Source organism: Rhincodon typus, unplaced genomic scaffold, assembly GCF_021869965.1.
Source record: "Rhincodon typus isolate 14 unplaced genomic scaffold, sRhiTyp1.1 hic_rhity00000051, whole genome shotgun sequence".
NCBI classification, from domain to species: domain Eukaryota; kingdom Metazoa; phylum Chordata; class Chondrichthyes; order Orectolobiformes; family Rhincodontidae; genus Rhincodon; species Rhincodon typus.
In genome coordinates, this window is record NW_025965689.1 from 88,003 (window position 1) to 107,974 (window position 19,972).

The window sequence follows — 19,972 nt, forward strand, 5'->3', positions numbered from 1 at the left end:
TCACAATAAGCTCAATTTTCAGCGAGATATTTTCAAACAGTGTCAGACACCACCAAGGAACTACAGGTTTATTATTTTTCTTCCTACATTCACAAGGCAAACCACTCCATTTCCAATAAATGTCACGTTTCACAGCCAATTGACATTAACACCACTTTTGAAGAGGGATAGGCTGAATCCTCATCCAAAATATACACACAGTACTGAAATCAAATCTATATCTATTAAGGGCATTATTAAAGTTACAACTAAGGTAATAAAGTGATTAAGTTTTTGTATAGTTTCAACAATCTTGTATAAGGTAGGTGTTAAATAGAAATATAGAAGGAAACTGCACTCTCAGACAGGACATAGTCCCCAAAGTAAAGGATGAGTCAGACTTACACTTAGTTAGGAACCACTGAAAAGGACAGAATGACTCCTTTCATAAATCTTTATCCCTAAGATAGGCGTAACAAATAAATAATGTGAATTCCAAACACGCATTCTGTGCCAAAGTCTGACAAGTAAACAAACCAAAGAGCTACAAATGCTAGAAATCAGAAACCAATCCAGAAATTGCTGGAGAAACTCGGCAGGGCAAGCAGAAGCTATGGAGGGAGAGCAGCGTTAATGTTTTGGGTACAGTGACCTTTCTTCAGAACTGAATTTTTCCAGGAATTTCTGTTTTTGTTTCTGTCAAATAGACAATGATTACTGCACGCATGCGCACACAGCTCCTTACTGATGTAAAATTAGATCCAAAAGCAAACACGATAACCACAAGGACTAATGGCTATGGAAATCCATGTACAGTGCATGTAACTGAAAATGATGCGTACAATATGATTATCACTTGTACATACAGAGTGATAGAGGTCTACAGCACAGAAAAATATCCTTCAGCTCATCCACTTTGGAGAGGATACAAAAAATGTCTCCCATGATGTTGTCTGAAATGGGGGATTTTAGCTACACTCGCATGCACAAACTGACAGACAGATAGCTAACTATACTGCCATATCCACTTAGCAGAAGCTGACAGGTACAGATTGATAATTAAACTCCCATATTCACATAGCGGAAAATGACAGGTATAGATCAAAAACTACGACTCCACTTTCAACGAACTATGAACCTGCACTCCAAGAAATCTTTGTTCAGAAACACTCACCAGCACCTTACCGTTAAGTTTCCAAGTCCTGCCTGATTTGCCTTTCCAAAATGCAGCGCCTCGCATTTATCTAAATTAAACTTCATCTGCCTCTCCTTGGCTCATTCGCCCTTCTGATCAAGGTCCTGTTCATTGTGCTCTGAAGTAACTTTCTTTGCTGTCCGTATCACCTCCAATTTTGGTGTCATCTGCAAACTTACTAACCATAACACCTTTGTTCACATCCAAGTCATTTATATAAATGACAAAAAGCAGTGGAGCAGCACTGATCCTTGTAGCACACCGCTGGTCACAGGCCTCCAATCTGAAAAGCAACCACCACCACCACCACCCTCTGTTTTCGAACTTTGAACCAGTTCTGTTTCCAACTGGCTAGGTCTCCCTCTATTCTGTGTGATCTCACCTCACAAACTACTCTACCATGAGGAACCCTATCAAATGCCTTACTGAAGTCCATATAGATCACGTCCACCACTCTGCCTTCTTCAAGCCTCTTTGTTAATTCTTCAAAAAACTCAGTCACATTAGTGAGACATGATTTCCCATAATCAAAACCATGTTGACTATCCCTAAATAGCCCTTGCTTTTCCAAATATATGGAAATCCTGTCCCTCAGGTTCCCCTCCTACAACTTGTCCAACACTGATGTCGGGCTCCCTGGTCTATAGTTTCCTGACTTTTCCTTACCATCTTTCTTTAATAGTGGCATCTCATTAGCCGACCTCCAGTCTTCCGGCATGACTACTAAATTTATTTATTTGGATCGCAGAAGCTGATAGGTACACATTGATAACTACAAACCAATAGGGAAAGATTGATAAATACACTGCCACATTCACGTAGCACAATCTGTCATGGATTGACTGATAGTTACACAAACATGTTCACTAAACTGACACTGACAGGTACAAATCGATACCTGTAGTTAAGCATTTACAAAGCAGAAACTAATAGGGTCAGATTGGTAAATACACTCAGACATACACACAGCAAGTATTGACAGGCACCAGTGATAAATACACATACATATGCACAAGGTAAAAATATACAGGAATAAATTGATGAGAACATATCTAGTTGAACATAACGTAAACTGAGATGTACGGATTGATAACTTCACTCACATATTCACTAAGCAGAAACTAATAGTTACAGTTTTGTAACTACTCAGCCATTCATACAGCAGAAACTAACAGGAACAGAATGATAACGACATATATATTCACAGAACAGAAACTGCCAGGCATAGTTGGATAACTTCACATAGACGTTCAAATAGCTGTAAAGGCCAGGGAGAGAATGATAACTGCACAGACATTCAAAAACCAAAAAATCTGACAGGTACAGTGTGATAATTGCATTAACACATTCAAAAAACTAGGAACTGATGGGTAACGATTAATAATTGCATCATACATTCACAAAGCAGAAACTGACAATTACAGAATAATGATTGCACTGTAAAATTCACAGGGCAGAATCTGACAGGGACAGGTTATTAGATACACACACACATTCTCATTGTAGAAACTAACAGGTACAGATCGACAACTACATTTGCATATTCACAGAGCAGAATCTGACAGGGACAAATCAATAACTAAACTCCTGTTGAAACAGCAGAAACTGACATGTAGAGACTGATTACAACACTCCCATTCTCATAGCTGAAACTGACAGGTACAGAATGAAACATTTATTCACATTCACAAACTCGATACTGACAGGCATTAATAACTATAGTCTCACATACACAACAGTGTCTGACAGGGACAGATTGGTAAGTACACTCTCACGTGCACATAGCAGTAAATGTCAGAGAAAGACTGATAACTGCACTTTCATATTCCCAAAGCAGATACGGACAGGGACAGTAGGAACTGCAGATGCTGGAGAATCTGAGATAACAAGGTGTAGAGCTGGATGAACACGACAGGCCAAGCAGCATCAGAGGAGCAGGAAGGCTGACGTTTCGCTCCTAGACCCTTCTTCAGAAATGGGGGAGGGGAAGGGGTTTCTGAAATAAATAGAGAGAGAGGGGGAGGCGGATATAAGATGGGTCGAGGAGAAGATAGGTGGAGAGGAGACAGACAGGTCAAAGAGGTGGGGATGGAGCCAGTAAAGGTGAGTGTAGGTGGGGAGTTCGGGAGGAAATAGGTCAGTCCAGGGAGGACGGACAGGTCAAGGGATTGGGATGAGGTTAGTAGGTAGGAGATGAGGGTGGGGCTTGAGGTGGGAGGAGGGGATAGGTGGGTGGAAGGACAGGTTAGGGAGGCAGGGACGAGCTGGGCTGGTTTTGGGATGTGGTAGGGGGAGGGGAGATTTTGAAGCTTGTGAAGTCCACATTGATACCATTGGGCTGCAGGGTTCCCAAGCGGAATATGAGGTGCTGTTCCTGCAACCTTCGGGTGGCATCGTTGTGGCACTGCAGGAGGCCCAGATAACTCATTTAAGGAAATTCTGAGGGGCTGGATTTACATGCGTTTGAAACTTGCCTCTAAGCCATGCCTTTCCTTGACTCAGACCATAATGGGGACTCAGCTCCAGTCTGCTCCAGACCGCACCAGATTCTCACTTCCAGACTGCTCCGGGTACCACTGGGCATTCACCCCTAGTCTGCTCCAGACCCCACGGAGGACCTGCCTCCAGTACACTCCAGACTTCACCAGGGACTCGGCTGTCGCAACTTTCACAGGCACAATACCTCTGATTAAAACGCAGTCCATGAAGCAGTTCAAACTCTGGTCTCTCCCTTCCCGACTGACCCTCTCCCCTCAACATCCCAGTTGACCATATGTCTGAGCATAAGGTCCTCTGGAGTTGAAGCATCTATTTGACCAAGTGGCAACCTGCAATTAACTTTCAGACCTGGTCTCAGAAACAAATAACAATTTTTAAAAGAAAAACAACTGCAAATCGGAGTCTACTACTTGTAGCTCTCAGTTCAGTTTTAAATCTAAGATATATAGATTTTGTTTTGTTTAGTAAAGGTATTAATGGATATGGGCAAAGGAAGATATATATAGAGTTTGGCCACAGATCAGCCATGATCTTATTCAGTGCTGGAACATGCTTAAATGGCTGAATGGCCTACTCCCACTCCTTTGTCCTTCTAAGTTTCAAACCAAAACTGATAAAAGAAATTACAAATCAGAAAGCAGTTCCGACATGATATATTTTGTTAGGTGTCTTTCCTTGAATATTGTTCAGTTCTGTTTGTTGCGTTTTATTTTGTAACAAGTAGACGTAGTCAAAAGCTTTTAATTTGGAATTGTAGTCTCTTATCAATGAGTATGTATATAAAAGAACACACACATATTTTATAAAAAATATATTATGTGGGCAACTTTATCACCATATCATCTTCACATTTCCAATCTGGTTAATTTTGCAATTAGTTATTTTGACCATTGATATGTTTGCAGATCTGCTGCACAGCAAAAATAGATGTGTAAATGATTAGGAGATCATGTGGCTTGTACAACTGTGAACTTGAATGCCTGTGATGATAACTCTTACCCTGTCTGTCATGTGGCATCTCATGTTTGTTCAGCTTATCATATGCAGTTTTGGTGCTTAGAACAACGTTTTCATGGCCATATAAACACCGCAAGCTATCAACACTCTTTCAACTGTTGGCTTTTGCAATGCATGATGACTTAAAATATGCATTTCGTCCACATTTGATTCTACAGTGACTTAGAAGATATAAGGTAGAGATATGCATGTAATCTGGAGTGAGTGTGGTTTTTATATTTAGACTTTGGCTGATAAGTCAACCACAACCACAATATCATGGACTAACTAGACGCTGTATTGCACAGCTAGAAATAAAAATCAGAGCTCTGTTTAAAAATAACATATTCCATGCAGTGTAAGACTGCTTAAAATCTGCTTATTTCCCACATTTCAAAAGTACATATAAATGTTAAATTGAGTGCCCTTTTAGCTGATCATCGTGTCACTATCTTGGGAACTGTGTAGAATCCCCAGTGTGGAACCAGGCCCAATAAATCCACACTGATTCTCAGAGGACTCCAACCAGACCCATCTCGCCACCCTATCCCTGTAACCCTGCATTTCTTGTGGCTAATGCACCTATTCTACATATCCTTGAACACTATGGGCAATTTAGCATGGCCAATTCACCTAACTTGCACTGTGTGTTCTTAGAACCAGTTTCATGCAAGTTCTAACTCTTTAGGGAACATGTTATTATGGGGAGGTGAAGGTTTAGTGGTATTATCACTAGACTATTAAGCCAGAAAGTCAGCTAGTGTCTTGAGGGCCTGGATTCAAATCCCGCCAAGGCAGATGGTGGAATTTGAACACAATTTTAAAAAGGGGATATCCTTCTGGAATTGAGAATCTACTGATCAAACCATTGTTGATTGTTGGAAAAAAAAACATCCAGCTCACTAATATCCTGCCAGGAAGGAAATCTGTTGTCCCCACCTAGTCTGGCCTACTTGTGAGTCCACGCACACAGCAATGTGGTTGACTCTCAACTACCCTCTGAATTTCCTTGGCAAGCCAGTCAGTTCAAGGGAGATGAGGGATGGATGACAAATGCTGGCCAGCCAGTGATGCCCAGGTACCACAAGCGAATTTTGAAAAAAAATGTTGGCTACAGATTTATTGAATTCAGCCCTGTTTATTCACAATCTTGGTATAAAAGAGCCAGTACGCCACAACTATCAAGACTGTAAAGGAATATAAGAAGGCAATGCAAGCACTACATATGTGTTTCGTGAAATAAGTATTTGACAATGGGAGTCTGAACTTCCATAACACACAGATTCAGCAAGTCTCATTGAAACTGCACGGTGATCATCATGGGTTTTGTAAGAGTATGTAACTTTTTGTTGAAGGTGGAGATTCAGTGAGACACATTGGAACCAGGAGCCTTAGGTTCGAAAAGAAAACAGAAACTACCCAGCTGCAGGGTGAGGAGCAGTTTGTCATAGAACTGAGAGGAGGAGGAGGAGGAGCAGATACATTTTCGGACCATCAAAATCCTGCAAGAAGGACTGACTTCAAACCCTCCCTTCCTCTCCACATAGAAAAGAAATGACAGTCAATTCCCCTGCAAAGAGAATAAACTGTAATTTGCAACAATTCCTAGGCCCAACCGCCCAGCCACAAATTGAGAACCACTGCAGTTGGCAATAATATGATATCATCACCATAAAAGGAAAATAAAAATGTGTGAGGATAACATCTTATTTCACTTGTTAGGTTACAATATTCATTCACAGCCTCATTTTATTTCTTTCCTGTATTTTTCTGTATCCAAAAAATTCTGGGGGTGAACAATGTTTATCTCATTGTTTCTGCTTATCCTACGTGCAAATGAAGGTTTGCATATTAGGATTGGATGTGGATTCAGTTTGAATTTGCATATTGGTAGTTAAAAATATCCATTTGGCCACATGATGGAGGATACATTTGTTGCAATAAATGCATTGTTTTTCCTGTTCATTGATGGACTTGAGTGATTTTATTTATCTTAGCTAATCAGCATAATCAACAAAATGAACCATTTTTAGTGATCAACTTGGTTCTATTTAACATTTCAAGTGACTTATGCAATTATGGGAACATAGGAACTTAGAAACGTAAGAAACCCATTCCGCCCCTCAATCTTGTTTCGCCATTTAGTGGTTAATCTGTGGCCTTTGGTCCATATCTCATATCTCTGCATAACAAAAACACATCTATCTGAAATTTAAAATTGACAACTGATGAAGAATCCCCTGTCAATTATGGAAGAGAGTTCAAAACCTTTACTACACTTTGTGTGTAGAAGCACTTCCTAACATCTCTCTTGAATGGTCTGGTCCTAATTCTCAGACTATGCCCTCCCTAATTCTCGAAACTCCAACTCAAGGAAATTATGTATCCTTACCTTGCCTTTTCTTGTTAATACTTTTAAAACATCAATCAAATCTCCGCTTAGTACCTACTGTGTTGAAGCAGGCCATTTGACTTGTCGAGTCCACACTGACCCTCTGAAGAGCATTCCACCCAGACCTGCCCTCTACTCTATCCCACCAACAGTGCATTGCCTGTGTCTAACCCATTTAGCCTGCACATCCCTAGGCACTATGGACAATTTAACATGGTCAATCCATCTTAGCCTGCACCTCTTTGGACTATGGGAGGACATGGAGAGAATGTGCAAAATCCACTCTGACAGTTGCCCAAGGCTGGAATCGAGCCTGAGTCCCTGATGCTGTGAAGCAGCAGTGCTGACCGCTGAGCCACCATATCACCCCAACAATTTCTTGAGATACCGGGTCTAATTTGTATAATCTCTCCCCAAAATTCAACCTCGGAAGCCCAGGTATCATTCTTGTGAACTTACGTTGTACTCCCTCCAAGGTCAATCTATATTCCCGAAGGTGTTGTGTCCAGATCTGCTCACAGTACTGCAAGTAGGGTTGTTATTTGAAGACACTTTTGCCATTAGGCTCATGACTGTGTAAAATGACATGTTAGCTCACATTTAAAAGTATCAAAATGTGGAGAAACGCAATAATAAACTTATTGTTTGAAGTAACCATGTGATGATTCATCTTTATAGTATGAAGATGAATCAAGATACAGAAGGGAAATCGAGGGCTTGTGATGTGGCACAATGAAAACAATCTGTCTCTCAACATCGGCAAAACTACAGAACTGATCGTCAACTTCAGAAAGAAAGGAGGAGAACACGCCCCTATCTACATCAGTGGAACTGAGTTTGAGAGAATGAAGAGCATCAAGTTCCTTGGAGTGACGATAACCAACAACCTGTCTTGGACTTCCCACATAGATGTGATGGTCAAGAAGGCTGATCAAAACCTCTTCATCCTCGGGCATCTCAGGAAATTTGATATGCCAGTAAGGTCCCTCACCAACTTCTACAGATGTAACTGCTCTGACCACGACTGTAAAAAACACAGATGGTAGTGTGCACAGCCCAGACGATCACAGAAGCCAGCCTTCCATCCATTGACTCTACTTACATTTCTTGCTGCCACGGAAAGGCAACCAACAACATCCAAGATCCATCACACCCTGGTAACGAACTCCTACAACCTCTTCCGTCAGGCAGGAGATACAGAAGCCTGAACACATGCAGGTTCAGGAACAGCTTCTTTCCAGCTGTTATCAGTCTGTTGAATAGACTCTAGCCTCAAATAATGTAACCTGTATGTCTCTAAGTCTTTTTGATCGGTACACCCTTTGCTTGCTGTGATCTGCCTGTACCACTCTTAAACAAAGCTGTTCACTGTATTTCAGTACACACGACAATAAAATCAATCAATTGTAAAATCAGTTATAATCTGGCTGGTTTTGATATTTTCTTTTCTTTCTCCGTTCGCTGCATCTGTTTGTCTTTTGTGTGAATGGGGCTGAAAACAATGGGTTTAAACCATAAACATTAATTACATTACTTTATGCTCTCATTTTTACTCTGCTGTTGTTAGTAAATTGATAAGTTTTAACTTCAGCTACAAACTGGAGTCTGGAATTGATTATTCACAGAGTCTGGGACTGGTTATTCAAAAACAAGTCTGATTAGGAACCACTTGGCTCAATTTTGAGGGTCCTTGAAAGTTTTAATTCTACCATATGGCAAATACTGTACACAGGTTGAAAGGCTGTTTTGATTTGAATGTCTGTCTTTATATCATGACAATTTATTGAATTATGCATAGCTCTGTCTGCTCTTGCAAACCAATTTAGAAGTTGGGGCCATTATCTTGCATTTTCCACCTGAGAAACATAACATCCCTACAGTGTGGAAGCAGGCCATTTGGTCTATAAAGTCTACACTGACAACCCAAAGAGCATCCAATTCACCCCTGCCCTGTAACCCTGCGTTCCCCATGGCCAATCCACCTAACTTGCACATCTTTAGCCTGTGTGAGGAAACCGGAGCACCTGAGGGAACAAACAGTCGCCCAAAGCTAACCACTGAGCCACCACACTGGATGAGCACTCCAATCCTGTGTAGACCAACTGGTAGAGGTAGTCACCGACATCTTCAATCTCTCCCTCCTACAAGCCGAAGTCCCCACCTGCTTCAAGAAGACCATCATCATCCCCGTACCCAAGAAAACACATGCTGTGTGCCTTAATGACTACCGACCAATATCTCTGATTTCAATAGTCATGACGTGCCTCGAGAGGCTGGTCATGGCCCACATCAACTCCAATCTCTGCTACAGCTTGCCTACCGACATAACAGGTCCTCAGTGGATGTCAGCGAATGTGTAGATGGCGTTCATTTTGAATTTGGCAACACAGTCGTGGGTGTACAGGGAGTAAAGTAGGGGACTGAGGACAGTTCCTTGGGGTGCTCCAGTGTGGAGTGTTATCGTGGAGGAGTTGCAGTTGCCTATCCTCATTGATTGCAGCCCTAGGGTCAGAAAGCTGAGGATCCAGTTGCAGAGGACGGAGCTGAGTCAAAACTGCATGACCTTGGGTTGCCTCCCAGGAAGACTGATCTGACTTCTGAAGCGGTGACAGAGGAAACAAGTGTGTCTGGAGCTATCAGGGCAGGCGTCACCAATGCTGGGGGTATTCTGCTCAAACTGACCGGAGAAATCATTGAGCATGTCAGGGAGGGATGTGTCATTATCCATTATCTTACACTGTTTCATTTTGTGTTCATGATGATTTGTCCACAGACGTGGATGACTGCTTCTTGTTTGATTTTCTGAAGATGTCAGTCAATGCTAGCTTTTCCAGATGACCCTGAGAAAAATTCTGTCCCACTGATAACTATTCTTTAATGGCTTGAATTTTCAACAGCTGATCAGGCAGGGAGCTTTAAAATCCTCCCGCTGTAGCATAAATGGCCAAACTCATTCTCTGATTCCCCGGTTGAAAATACTTCAAATATCCAGCTCCTCTCACTGTTTGATCATTATGTTATCTCCCAGCTTTGCTGACGTCATTTCCCAGGCACTGACCTCTTCAATGAGCGAACAGCTGCTTTCTGTTTAAACATATTGTTCATCCCCAGTGTTGAAGAGCCTGCAAAGTCCTTTGATCAAGAATCAAACTGCAGTTAACTTCCAGGCCTGGACTCATAGCTAATGTATTCGTTCTCCCTTTTTAAAACACACACACAAAAAACAAAACAGTCCAAAGGTCGCCTTAACCTGTCAGGTCACAGTTCACAGCTCCAAACCAAACTGATTCAATAGCAGTTTCTTCCCTGAAGAGCCAACTTAGGTAACCAACTCCCACTACAAGAGTAAGGAGGTCATGTAAAACATTTGTATGACTCAAGCTTAGCATCAACATGACTACCGTGTTAATTTCTTTGTGCCATACTTTAGGAAGGGCATGAAAGCATTGGAGAGCTTCCAATCACATTCCTGACTTGTGTCTTGTTGATGGTGCTCAGGTTTTGTGGAGTTAGGAGTTGAGTTACACACTGCAGGATTCTGAGTCTCTGACCTGCTGTTGTCACCACAGTATTTATATGGTTGGTCCAGTTCACTTTCTGGTTAATGGCATATCGGCAGACAGGGATTCATTGAATGTAATGGCACTGAATATCAGGGGACAATGGCTAGATTGTCACTCAATGGTAAACCCCTGGATGTTGATTATGGGGGTGGGGAATCGGGAATTCAGTGATGGTGACAGTGTTGAATGTCAAGGAGTGATAGTTCTATAATCTATCAATGGTAACCCCCAGAATATTGATTGTTGGAGGATTCAGAGATGTTGATAGCATTGAATATTAAGTAGTGATGGTTAGATTCTCTCTCAAACCTAAAACTGAAGCAGCAAAACTGCCAAAGTAAGTGATAAAAAAATTAGTTCATTACAGAAGAACATCAATGAAGTCACCAAGAGGAAAAAAAAAGCTTAAAGAAGCTCAGTCAGATGCATGGAGAAGTGTTTATTGTTAATGGTGTGATTGACATCCAAATGTTCTGCAGAGAGCTCAGGAAGGAAGCGATAAACGAGCCTATGTTTGACCATTTTCCACCATCATGACCAAAGTGGGTGAACTGCAACCAGTTTGATCAGCCGCTACTTCACTGTTGCATAAAGGGAAGGATCTCTCGTCCAACGGTGACCAGGGCTTGCGTATAAATCTGTAGAATCTACCATCTCATATGTATGCTCCAGCTGGAAGAAAAATAAACATTTGTACAACATTTACAAATGATGTAAAATTTCAGTGGTCTGTCATTTCATTTTTCTCTCCTCCCCTACATCCCCCAACCCGTCCTCCCCATCACCCTGTTCTTATCTTTATGTTATTTGAATCTGGGGTCTTCCCATAGCTGGCACATGTATTCACTGACCTAAGGGTCCATTGAAACATAGACAATTGGAGCCAGAGGAGGCCATTCAGCCCTTTTGAACCTGCTCCAAAACGTTCATGGTGGTCACAGTCGATCAACCCATGAGCTTGACTTTATACTGTCCTCTTGACATTCAGGGATGGGCAATAAATGAACAGCACACAAATCCCATGAATGAACATTTAGATTATTCCCACATTTCACACCTCCCTCCCTGGCCCACCATTATGATTTGATTTGCTTTCGCCTCAAGTGGTCTATCCAACTCCTTCCAGAAATCATTCACTGTTTTGACCTTAACTGCTTTCAATGGCACCCCACTCTATGGGTGATGACTTTTCTCCTGATCTCAGTCTTCCCATCTCCTTTAGACTTTGATCTCCTGGTTCTGGACTGCCCCCCAGTCATCAGGATTTGCCTGTCTAGTTCTTTTCATTTTTTTTCTCCCTTAGGTTTCAGCGAGGTCCCCCACTCATGCTTCTAAACTTGAGTCAATATAATCCTAACTGATCCATTGTCTCTTCATACGTCAGTCCTACAGTCCTATGAATCAGTCTGGTAAACATTCGTTGCAATCCCTCCTTAACCAGAACATCCATCCTCAGATAAGGAGATCATAACTGCACACACGATATAGTCTGATGTGTCATCTCACTCTGTATATTTGCAGCAAGACAGCCCTGCTCCTGGACTCGAATCCTCTCACTATCAAGGCCAACATCACATTTGCCTTCTTGGCCGTCTGCTGCTCCTGCAATGCTCACTTTCAGCAACTGGTGTACAAGGGACACCCAGGTCTCAATGAACATCCTCCTGTTTCAATTTATAGCCGTACAAATAACAATGTGTCTTCATGATTTACCTATTTATCCTCACATTGGTGAGGTGACAGTCTAGTTGTATTATTGCTAGACTATTAATCTAGGCACCCGAGTTGAGTTCTCACCATAGCGTATGATGGAATTTGAATCAGTTTCTACAAAAAAAGGCAATCTGGAATTAAGAGTCTAATGATGACCTTGAAGCTGGATCACTAATGTCCTTTAGGGAAGGAAACTGCCATCCTCACTTGCTCTGGCCTTCATGTGACTCCATACCCACAGCAATGTGGGTTGATTCCCGACTGCAGTCTGAGCAATTGGGGTGAGGAATAAAATGCTGGGCTTAACCATTAATGCCCATGTCCCATGAATGAATAAACAAACAAAAATAAAACTCACATCTAGAAAAATGCAGAATGTTAAAACCATTTTTCATCGAAATAATTTCCCCTTTGGGAATATTTTGTTTGCTCAGGTTAAAGGGAATGTAATTTTGTCTAATTCCACTTTACAGTTTACCTTCAGTAGACTTAGAGATTAAGGCATGTCAAGTGCCTCTGAGATTTTCTTTTTAATCTGCTTTTGGTTTTAGCAGGAAAACGTTGCTCTTATAGAGTCATAGAGTTACAAAGATATAGAACATGGAAACAGACTGTACAGTCCAATTTGTCCATGTCGACCAGGTTTTGTAAACTGAACTAGTCCCATTGGTTTGTGTTTGGTCCATATCCCACTCAACCCTTCCTATCCATGTACCTGTCCAAATGTCTTAAAGGTTGTAATTATATCTGCCTCTTCTTCTGGCAGTTTGTTCCAAATACACGCCACCCTCTGTGTGAAAAGTTTCCCCTCAGGTCTCTTTTAAATCTTTCCTTTCTCGCCTTGAACCTATGATCTCTAGTTTTAGACTCCCCTACCCTGGGGCAAAGAACTTGGCTATTCACCTTATCTCTGTCCCCCATGCTTTTATAAACCCCTTTAAGGTCATCCCCTCACCCTCCAATGCTCCAGGAATAAAAGTCCTAGCATCTCCTTGTAACACAAGCCTTCCAGTCTTGGTAACTTCCTCTGATTTCTTTTTTTCTTTACTCTTTGTAGTTTAACAACATCTTTCCTATAGCAGGGTTAGGAGAATTGTACACATTACTTCTATTACTGCCTTAAAGTTTATACGACACTTTCAGACACTGAATCTGTGCACCTCATTTTCCTCCAGCTCATCAAAATTACTTTAAATTCATATTCCCCCAACAATGGCTGAAAGGACCTTTAGCCATGTCTGACCCAATTCCTGCACTTCTGCCTTCACCTCTTCTCTGTTCTCGCACAACACTGACAGGATCCCTCTGGTCCTCACTGACCACCCCACCAGCATCCACATTTGTTAGCCGCCTTTCCCACCAGCTCTATAGCGGGATGCCACCACCAGACACATTGTCACAGCCCCCTCCCTTGTCAACCTCCCGCAGGGACTGTTCCCGCTGATCCACTCCTCCTCCGGTCCCCACACATTCCCACAGCCCCACGGCAGCTTCCCCTGCAACCCCTGAATAGGCAATATCGGCCTGTTTACTTCCTCCTTCCTCACTATCCCACTATCCATCCATAAAAATGACGCCGAGCTTCCAGCCAATTGCCCCTTCAACATCCTATCGTGTTCCGCCCAGCCAACATCTCCATCTCACAGTCTTGCGAAAGTAGAAGAAGAGCATCTTGTCTCCCACTTAGAGGCCCTGCAGCCTTCGGGGTTCAGTATCGAGTTCAATCGTTTCAGACCCTGATGTACTTCCTTTCATGTCCTTTACCTAGCCCCCACACCCGAGGCCTGTTATACATGGACTGCTTTCAGCACAGCTATTCTCACCTTCTCATTGTCCCCATTAACAGTTTTTTTTAAAAATTTCTTCCTAGCTTAATATCAACCATGCATTTAACGGAATGGTTGATATTAAGCCTGTCTTTGACGACCTGTGTTTATATCTGTCTGGGCTGTTTGTCCCCCATCCCCTCACTCCTTTCTCTGCCACCCCCCTGTCTTCAGTCATATACCATACTTTGTTAGCTACTATTAGTTCTGGAGAAGGCTCACTGGACTCAAAAATGTTAACTGTTTCTCTGTCGCCAAAAATGCTGCCAGACCTTTTGAGTTTCTTTAGCACTTTCTATATTTACGAACTGTAACATTAACTGTGTTTCTTTCTCTCTCTCTCTCTCTTACCACAGATGCTGCCGGACCTATTGGGATTTACAAGCTACTAGTGTTTCTGTTTCAGACTTACGGCGTCTGCCGTTCTTGGTTTCATTTAATTTATTTCATTAAATTTACGCTTGCTCATTATAGACCTGCCCACAAATAGAAATGCGTGCTTGTCTGTCGCTCCATGTGTTCCCCTATTGTGACAGTATTCAATGCAATTAAACATGTCCTCGACCTCCACGACTTGCACCTCTCGTAATAAAGACCAATAAGCAATGGAAGTTGAAGTGCAGACAATTAGATATGCACTTGTGATGCCAAGTCTTGCAAGGCTGTGGGCCGAGTGCTGAGAAAAATGGGCTTTCAAGAGTTACGTGATTGTTTTTGACAGGCGCAGACCTAATGGCCCTTTCTCTGTGCTGTAGATCTAAATACCTCTGTGCCTAAGACACTTTCCAGTTAATATTGAAGTGATTTTCTGAATCCACGGTGCTTTCAGATGATAGGTTCTGACCAGTTATTACTCTCTGTACTCAAAAGATTCTTCATAATTTATAGTTACAGTTTTAAACAGAGACGGGAAGCATCTATTTTCTTTCTGAGGTTGGTGAGTTTTTTTTTGAATTCCCTTCCTTAAGAAACAGTGTATGTAAAATCTTTAGATATTTCTAAGGCAGAGGTGGATGGATGCTTGATTATAAACTGGGATGAAGGATTATCGAGGACATAAGCATGAATGTAGAGGTGATGGCATATTAAATGGTGCAGCAGGGTAGAAAGGCTGAGCGGCTCCCCTTTGTTTCCTGTTCGCATGTTTCTATCATTCTGATGTGCATTTTGCACCTAATTTCATGATAATACAGCTTCCCTTACAGAGAGCCGTGAAGACAGCTCAGTTCAACATGAAAACCAGCCTTCAATCCATCGACACTTCCCGTGCATCAGGAAAAACAACCAACATAATTAACGACTCCTCCCATCTTGGATATATTCTTTTCCACCCTCTTCCGTTGGCAAAAAAATAAAAAAAAAGCTTTGAAAACACGTGCCAACAGAATCAAGAGCAACTTCTTCCTCACTGTTATCAGACTTTTGAACAGACCTCTCAGATATTGAAGTTGATCTGTCTCTCTGTGCACTTTCTCTGTAGCTGTAACACTATATTCTGCATTTTGTTGTCTTACTCTGATGTATTGATGTAAGGTATAATCTGCCTCCATAGCCCACAAAACAGCACCTTTCACTGCATCTCAGTATATGATAATACTAAAGCAAATCAAATCACATTAAAATATTTCCAAAATTGAGCACAATTTACTGAAGTGCACTTGAGGCTTTGTTTTGAAAATTACAGGAGAGCAATGATGGTTGATGCTCATCTTTGGAATATCATTTATCGAACTAAATTGCATCTTATCTTTCACTTTAACTTCAATGTCAAAGATTTCTTTGTAGTTAAGTGAGGGGTCACCACAAATGAACGCCCACAATCACTTGTCCACTAATGACATGAAGAGAAGATAATTCTGGGAGTGACACAGAACAATGACAGGTCAAAGCCACTATGAGGTAAACAGCAATTTCGGAGGCACATCAACTCATCTGACCCTTAGAATCTGCAACACCACTTAGTAACATTTCAGTAGTACCTGATTTCCACTTTTGTGTCTGTGTCCCATGTAGTCTTACAAAAAGAGATATAAAATATTATCAAGACAAATGAGCTTACGTCTTCGGGGACAGTTCCAGTTAATGCATCCCAGTTGATCACTGTATCTGAAAATCATAAATATTCATGTAAAGAACAAGCATATGACTCAATGCGCATTAAATATAATTCCAGAGCCTTATACTTCCAATCTGTGAAGCAATTACTGGCATCAGGATTATAAAAAGTACAACTGACAGCTTAACTAACTATTTCACCACATTTGCTCCAGATGTTAAACTGTTGATGTATCAAAACTGGAGCTATATAAAACAGCTAGCCCACACAACTACAGTATTGTGTGCAGTTCTGGAATTCTATGGGGACTGTGGTTGCAATGAAGAGAGTGCAGAGGAGATTTACCAGGGATATTGCCTGGGGCCAAAGAGTTTTAGTTATGAAGAGAGATTAGATAGGCAGAGATGAAAACAGAAACTGCTGGAGAAACTCAACGGGTGCGGTTCTAAAAGGGGGTTACTGGACTCGAAACATTGACTGTTTCTGTCACCACAGATGCTGCCAAACCTGCTGAGTTTCTCCAGCACTTTCTACATCTATTCCAGATCTTCAGTAGGCACAGTTCTTTGCTTTATTTTATTGGACAGATTGAGTTTATTTTCCTCAGAGCTGAGAAGATTGACTTAGTTGGGGGCATGATTGAGATTTATAAAATGATGAGGGACATAAATAGAATAGACAGCAAGAAAGTTTTACCCCTTGATAAGGGATCAGTGACGAGGGGGGATGGGGGCATTGATTGAAGGTTGGAGCAAGAGGTTTGAAGCCATGTGAGGAGAAACCTTTTCACACAGAGGGTGGCGGGGAATCTGGAACTCACTGCCTGAAAGGGAGGGAGAGGCAGACATCCTTGCCACATTGAAGAAGGATTTAGATGTGCACTTGCAATGCCAAGGCTAAAGGCCAAGCGCTAGGGAAATTGGATTAGGGAATAGTGAGCTGGTTGTTTTTTGACCGGCACAGACTCGATGGGCTGAAGGGCCAGTTGCTGTACTGTAGAACTCTATGATTGAAACCACAGTTAGGAATGTGGAATTGGTGTTCCATTTAGATAGGATTCTATTCTGATGAAAACCAGTGGAAGTAAACACAGAACTTACCAATTGCTTTTGGCAATTTATGTACATGTACTGTTCCAACTTATCCTTGAGGAGTATCTTAAACTCTGAATAGACACATTTTTAAAAATGTCACCAAAATTTAGCTTCTCTTGAATTGATATGGGTATGGCTTAGGAATGGTTTTGATCGGACAAACAATAACATAGGTAGAAAAGTGATTTGAAAGAGGAAGTAAGGAGCTTGCAACAGGATAGAGAGATGAAGTGAATGGGCAAATATGTGGCGAATGGAGGGTAATATGGGAAAGTGTAACATTGGTCATTTTAGCAGAGAGATTAAGAAGGAAGCACATCTAAATGTTGAGAGATTGCAAACATCTGAGGCACAAAAGGATTTTGGTGTCCTATTGCATGAATCACATGTTAGTCTAAAGGCACAATACGTTTTCAAGAATACTAGCATGGTCTATTGAAAGGGCAAATGAATGCAAAAGTTGGAATGTCATGCTTCAGTTATAAAGGCGATTGGCAATTCTGCTCTGGAGTACCAGACAGGACTGCTCACTGTCCTTAAAGAAGAATGTTAATATTTTGAAAGCAGTTCAGAGAAGGTTTACCAGACTAATGCCTGGAATGAGTGTATTGCTCCATGAGGAAAAAGCTAGACAGGCTAAGCCCTGTAACCTTTGGAGTTTAGAATATTCAGAGGCGACTGAATCATAACAGATAATATCCTGAGGAGTGGATGTGGAGAGGATGTTTCCTCTTGTGGGAGAATCTAGAACTAGGGATCACTATTTAAACAAAAGAGGTACCTATTTAAACAGAGATGAAGAAATATTTTCTCTCTCAGAGAACTGACAGTCTTTGGCTACCCCTTCCTCAAAAGACAATGGATGCAGAATCTATTTGTTTTTGAGGCAGAGTGAGATAGATTCTTGATTCCCAAGGAGGTGAATGATTATCGGGGGAAGGGAGTGATATGCAAGAATGTAGGGTTGAGATTAAAATTAGATCAGCCACGATCTCATTGAATATGGGAGCAGGCTTAAAGGCTGACTCTTGTCACTTACATTTGCACTGAGGAATGTGTAACATCTCTGAAGTTTGTAATATCACTCAATCTATGTTAGGGGACAGTTCAGAAAAGAAGATGAGGGGAAAGTCATTGTTGTGATTGTTCAAGATCCTTGCCAAATATTTTGTTTTGATAGTAATTATTAACTGAAAACTGTAAGACAAGGAAATTGAAATAAAATGCCAGGAATAAACCTACTGTGTTAACAACGAGTCACACAGTAATGATTATCAAGTACTAGCTCTCACTAACGTGGCATATTAATTATATGATAGTTTTACTAAGAATGCCTTTAAAAAGAAAAAAAAAATGTCAGGATGCAGGAATTCTGTTCAATAAGAATCAAAAATGCAACAAACTCACATAGGGGCCACTTTGCAAGTCGAACTATTTAATTCTGCATAGCTAGTATGGATCAGATTATGATTTGATTACCAAATGTTAAATATTCCTTAATCCACCTGTCTTTTCCTATGGACTGAGAACATTAAGACCAAGAAACTCTCCTTTATTGATATCACAGATAAATATTATTGAAGTCAGTATATTTGTCCATCTGGGGGCAAAAAATTTACAATAATTCAACTTTCAGATTTATTCAGTGCATACTAGTTACAAAGTGTGCAGTATTTGAAAGCAACATTGGAACATAGGAGCAGGGTAGATAAAGATAAACTATTTCCGCTAGTTTGGGATTCTAGAACTGGAGGAATAGTCTGAGAATTAGGTCCAGATCATTTGGGAATGATGTCAGGAAGCACTTAGAATCATGGCGTCACCCAGCACAGAAACAGGCCCTTTGGAAAAAGTTGTCCGTCAGGTTCCAATTGCATATTTCCCCTCTCACCTTGAACCTATGTCCTTTAGTTTTGGAATTCCCTGACCTGGCAAAAAGACTTTGGCATATTCACCTTATCCATGTCCCTTATGATTATATAACCCTTTAAAAGGTCATCTGTCAATTTCCTACTCTCCGAGGTAAAAGTCACAGTCTATTTCATCTCTCCTTATAACTCAAACCCTCCATAGAACATAGAACATAGAAGATTACAGCGCAGTACAGTCCCTTCGGCCCTCGATGTTGCGCCGACCTGTGAAACCAATCTGAAGCCTATCTAACGTACACTATTCCATTATCATCCATATGTTTATCCAATGACCATTTAAATGCCCTTAAAGTTGGCGAGTCTCCCACTGTTGCAGGCAGGGCATTCCACGCCCTTACTACTCTCTGAGTAAAGAACCTACCTCTGACATCTGTCCTATATCTATCACCCCTCAATTTAAAGCTATGTCCCCTCGTGCTAGCCATCACCATCCGAGGAAAAAGGCTCCCACTGCCCACCCTATCTAATCCTCTGATCATCTTGTATGTCTCTATCAAGTCACCTCTTAACCTTCTTCTCTCTAACGAAAACAACCTCAAGACCCTCAGCCTTTCCTCATAAGACCTTCCCTCCATACCAGGCAACATCCTGGTAAATCTCCTCTGCACCCTTTCCAATGCTTCCACATCCTTCCTATAATGCAGTGACCGGAACTGTAAGCAATACTCCAAGTGCGGCCGCACCAGAGTGTTGTACAGCTGCGACATGAACCAGAGTGTTGTACAGCT

The 19,972-nt window shown here is 41.5% G+C and overlaps 2 protein-coding genes across 2 annotated transcripts in view; both read left to right on the plus strand.

Annotated features, from left to right (window-relative positions):
- The window catches only part of LOC109929682 (histone H2B 7-like), an 823,479-nt gene that overhangs the window by 12,230 nt on the left and 791,277 nt on the right, over window positions 1–19,972 (plus strand). The window lies entirely within an intron of this gene.
- The window catches only part of LOC125488138 (histone H2B 7-like), an 844,706-nt gene that overhangs the window by 12,218 nt on the left and 812,516 nt on the right, over window positions 1–19,972 (plus strand). The window lies entirely within an intron of this gene.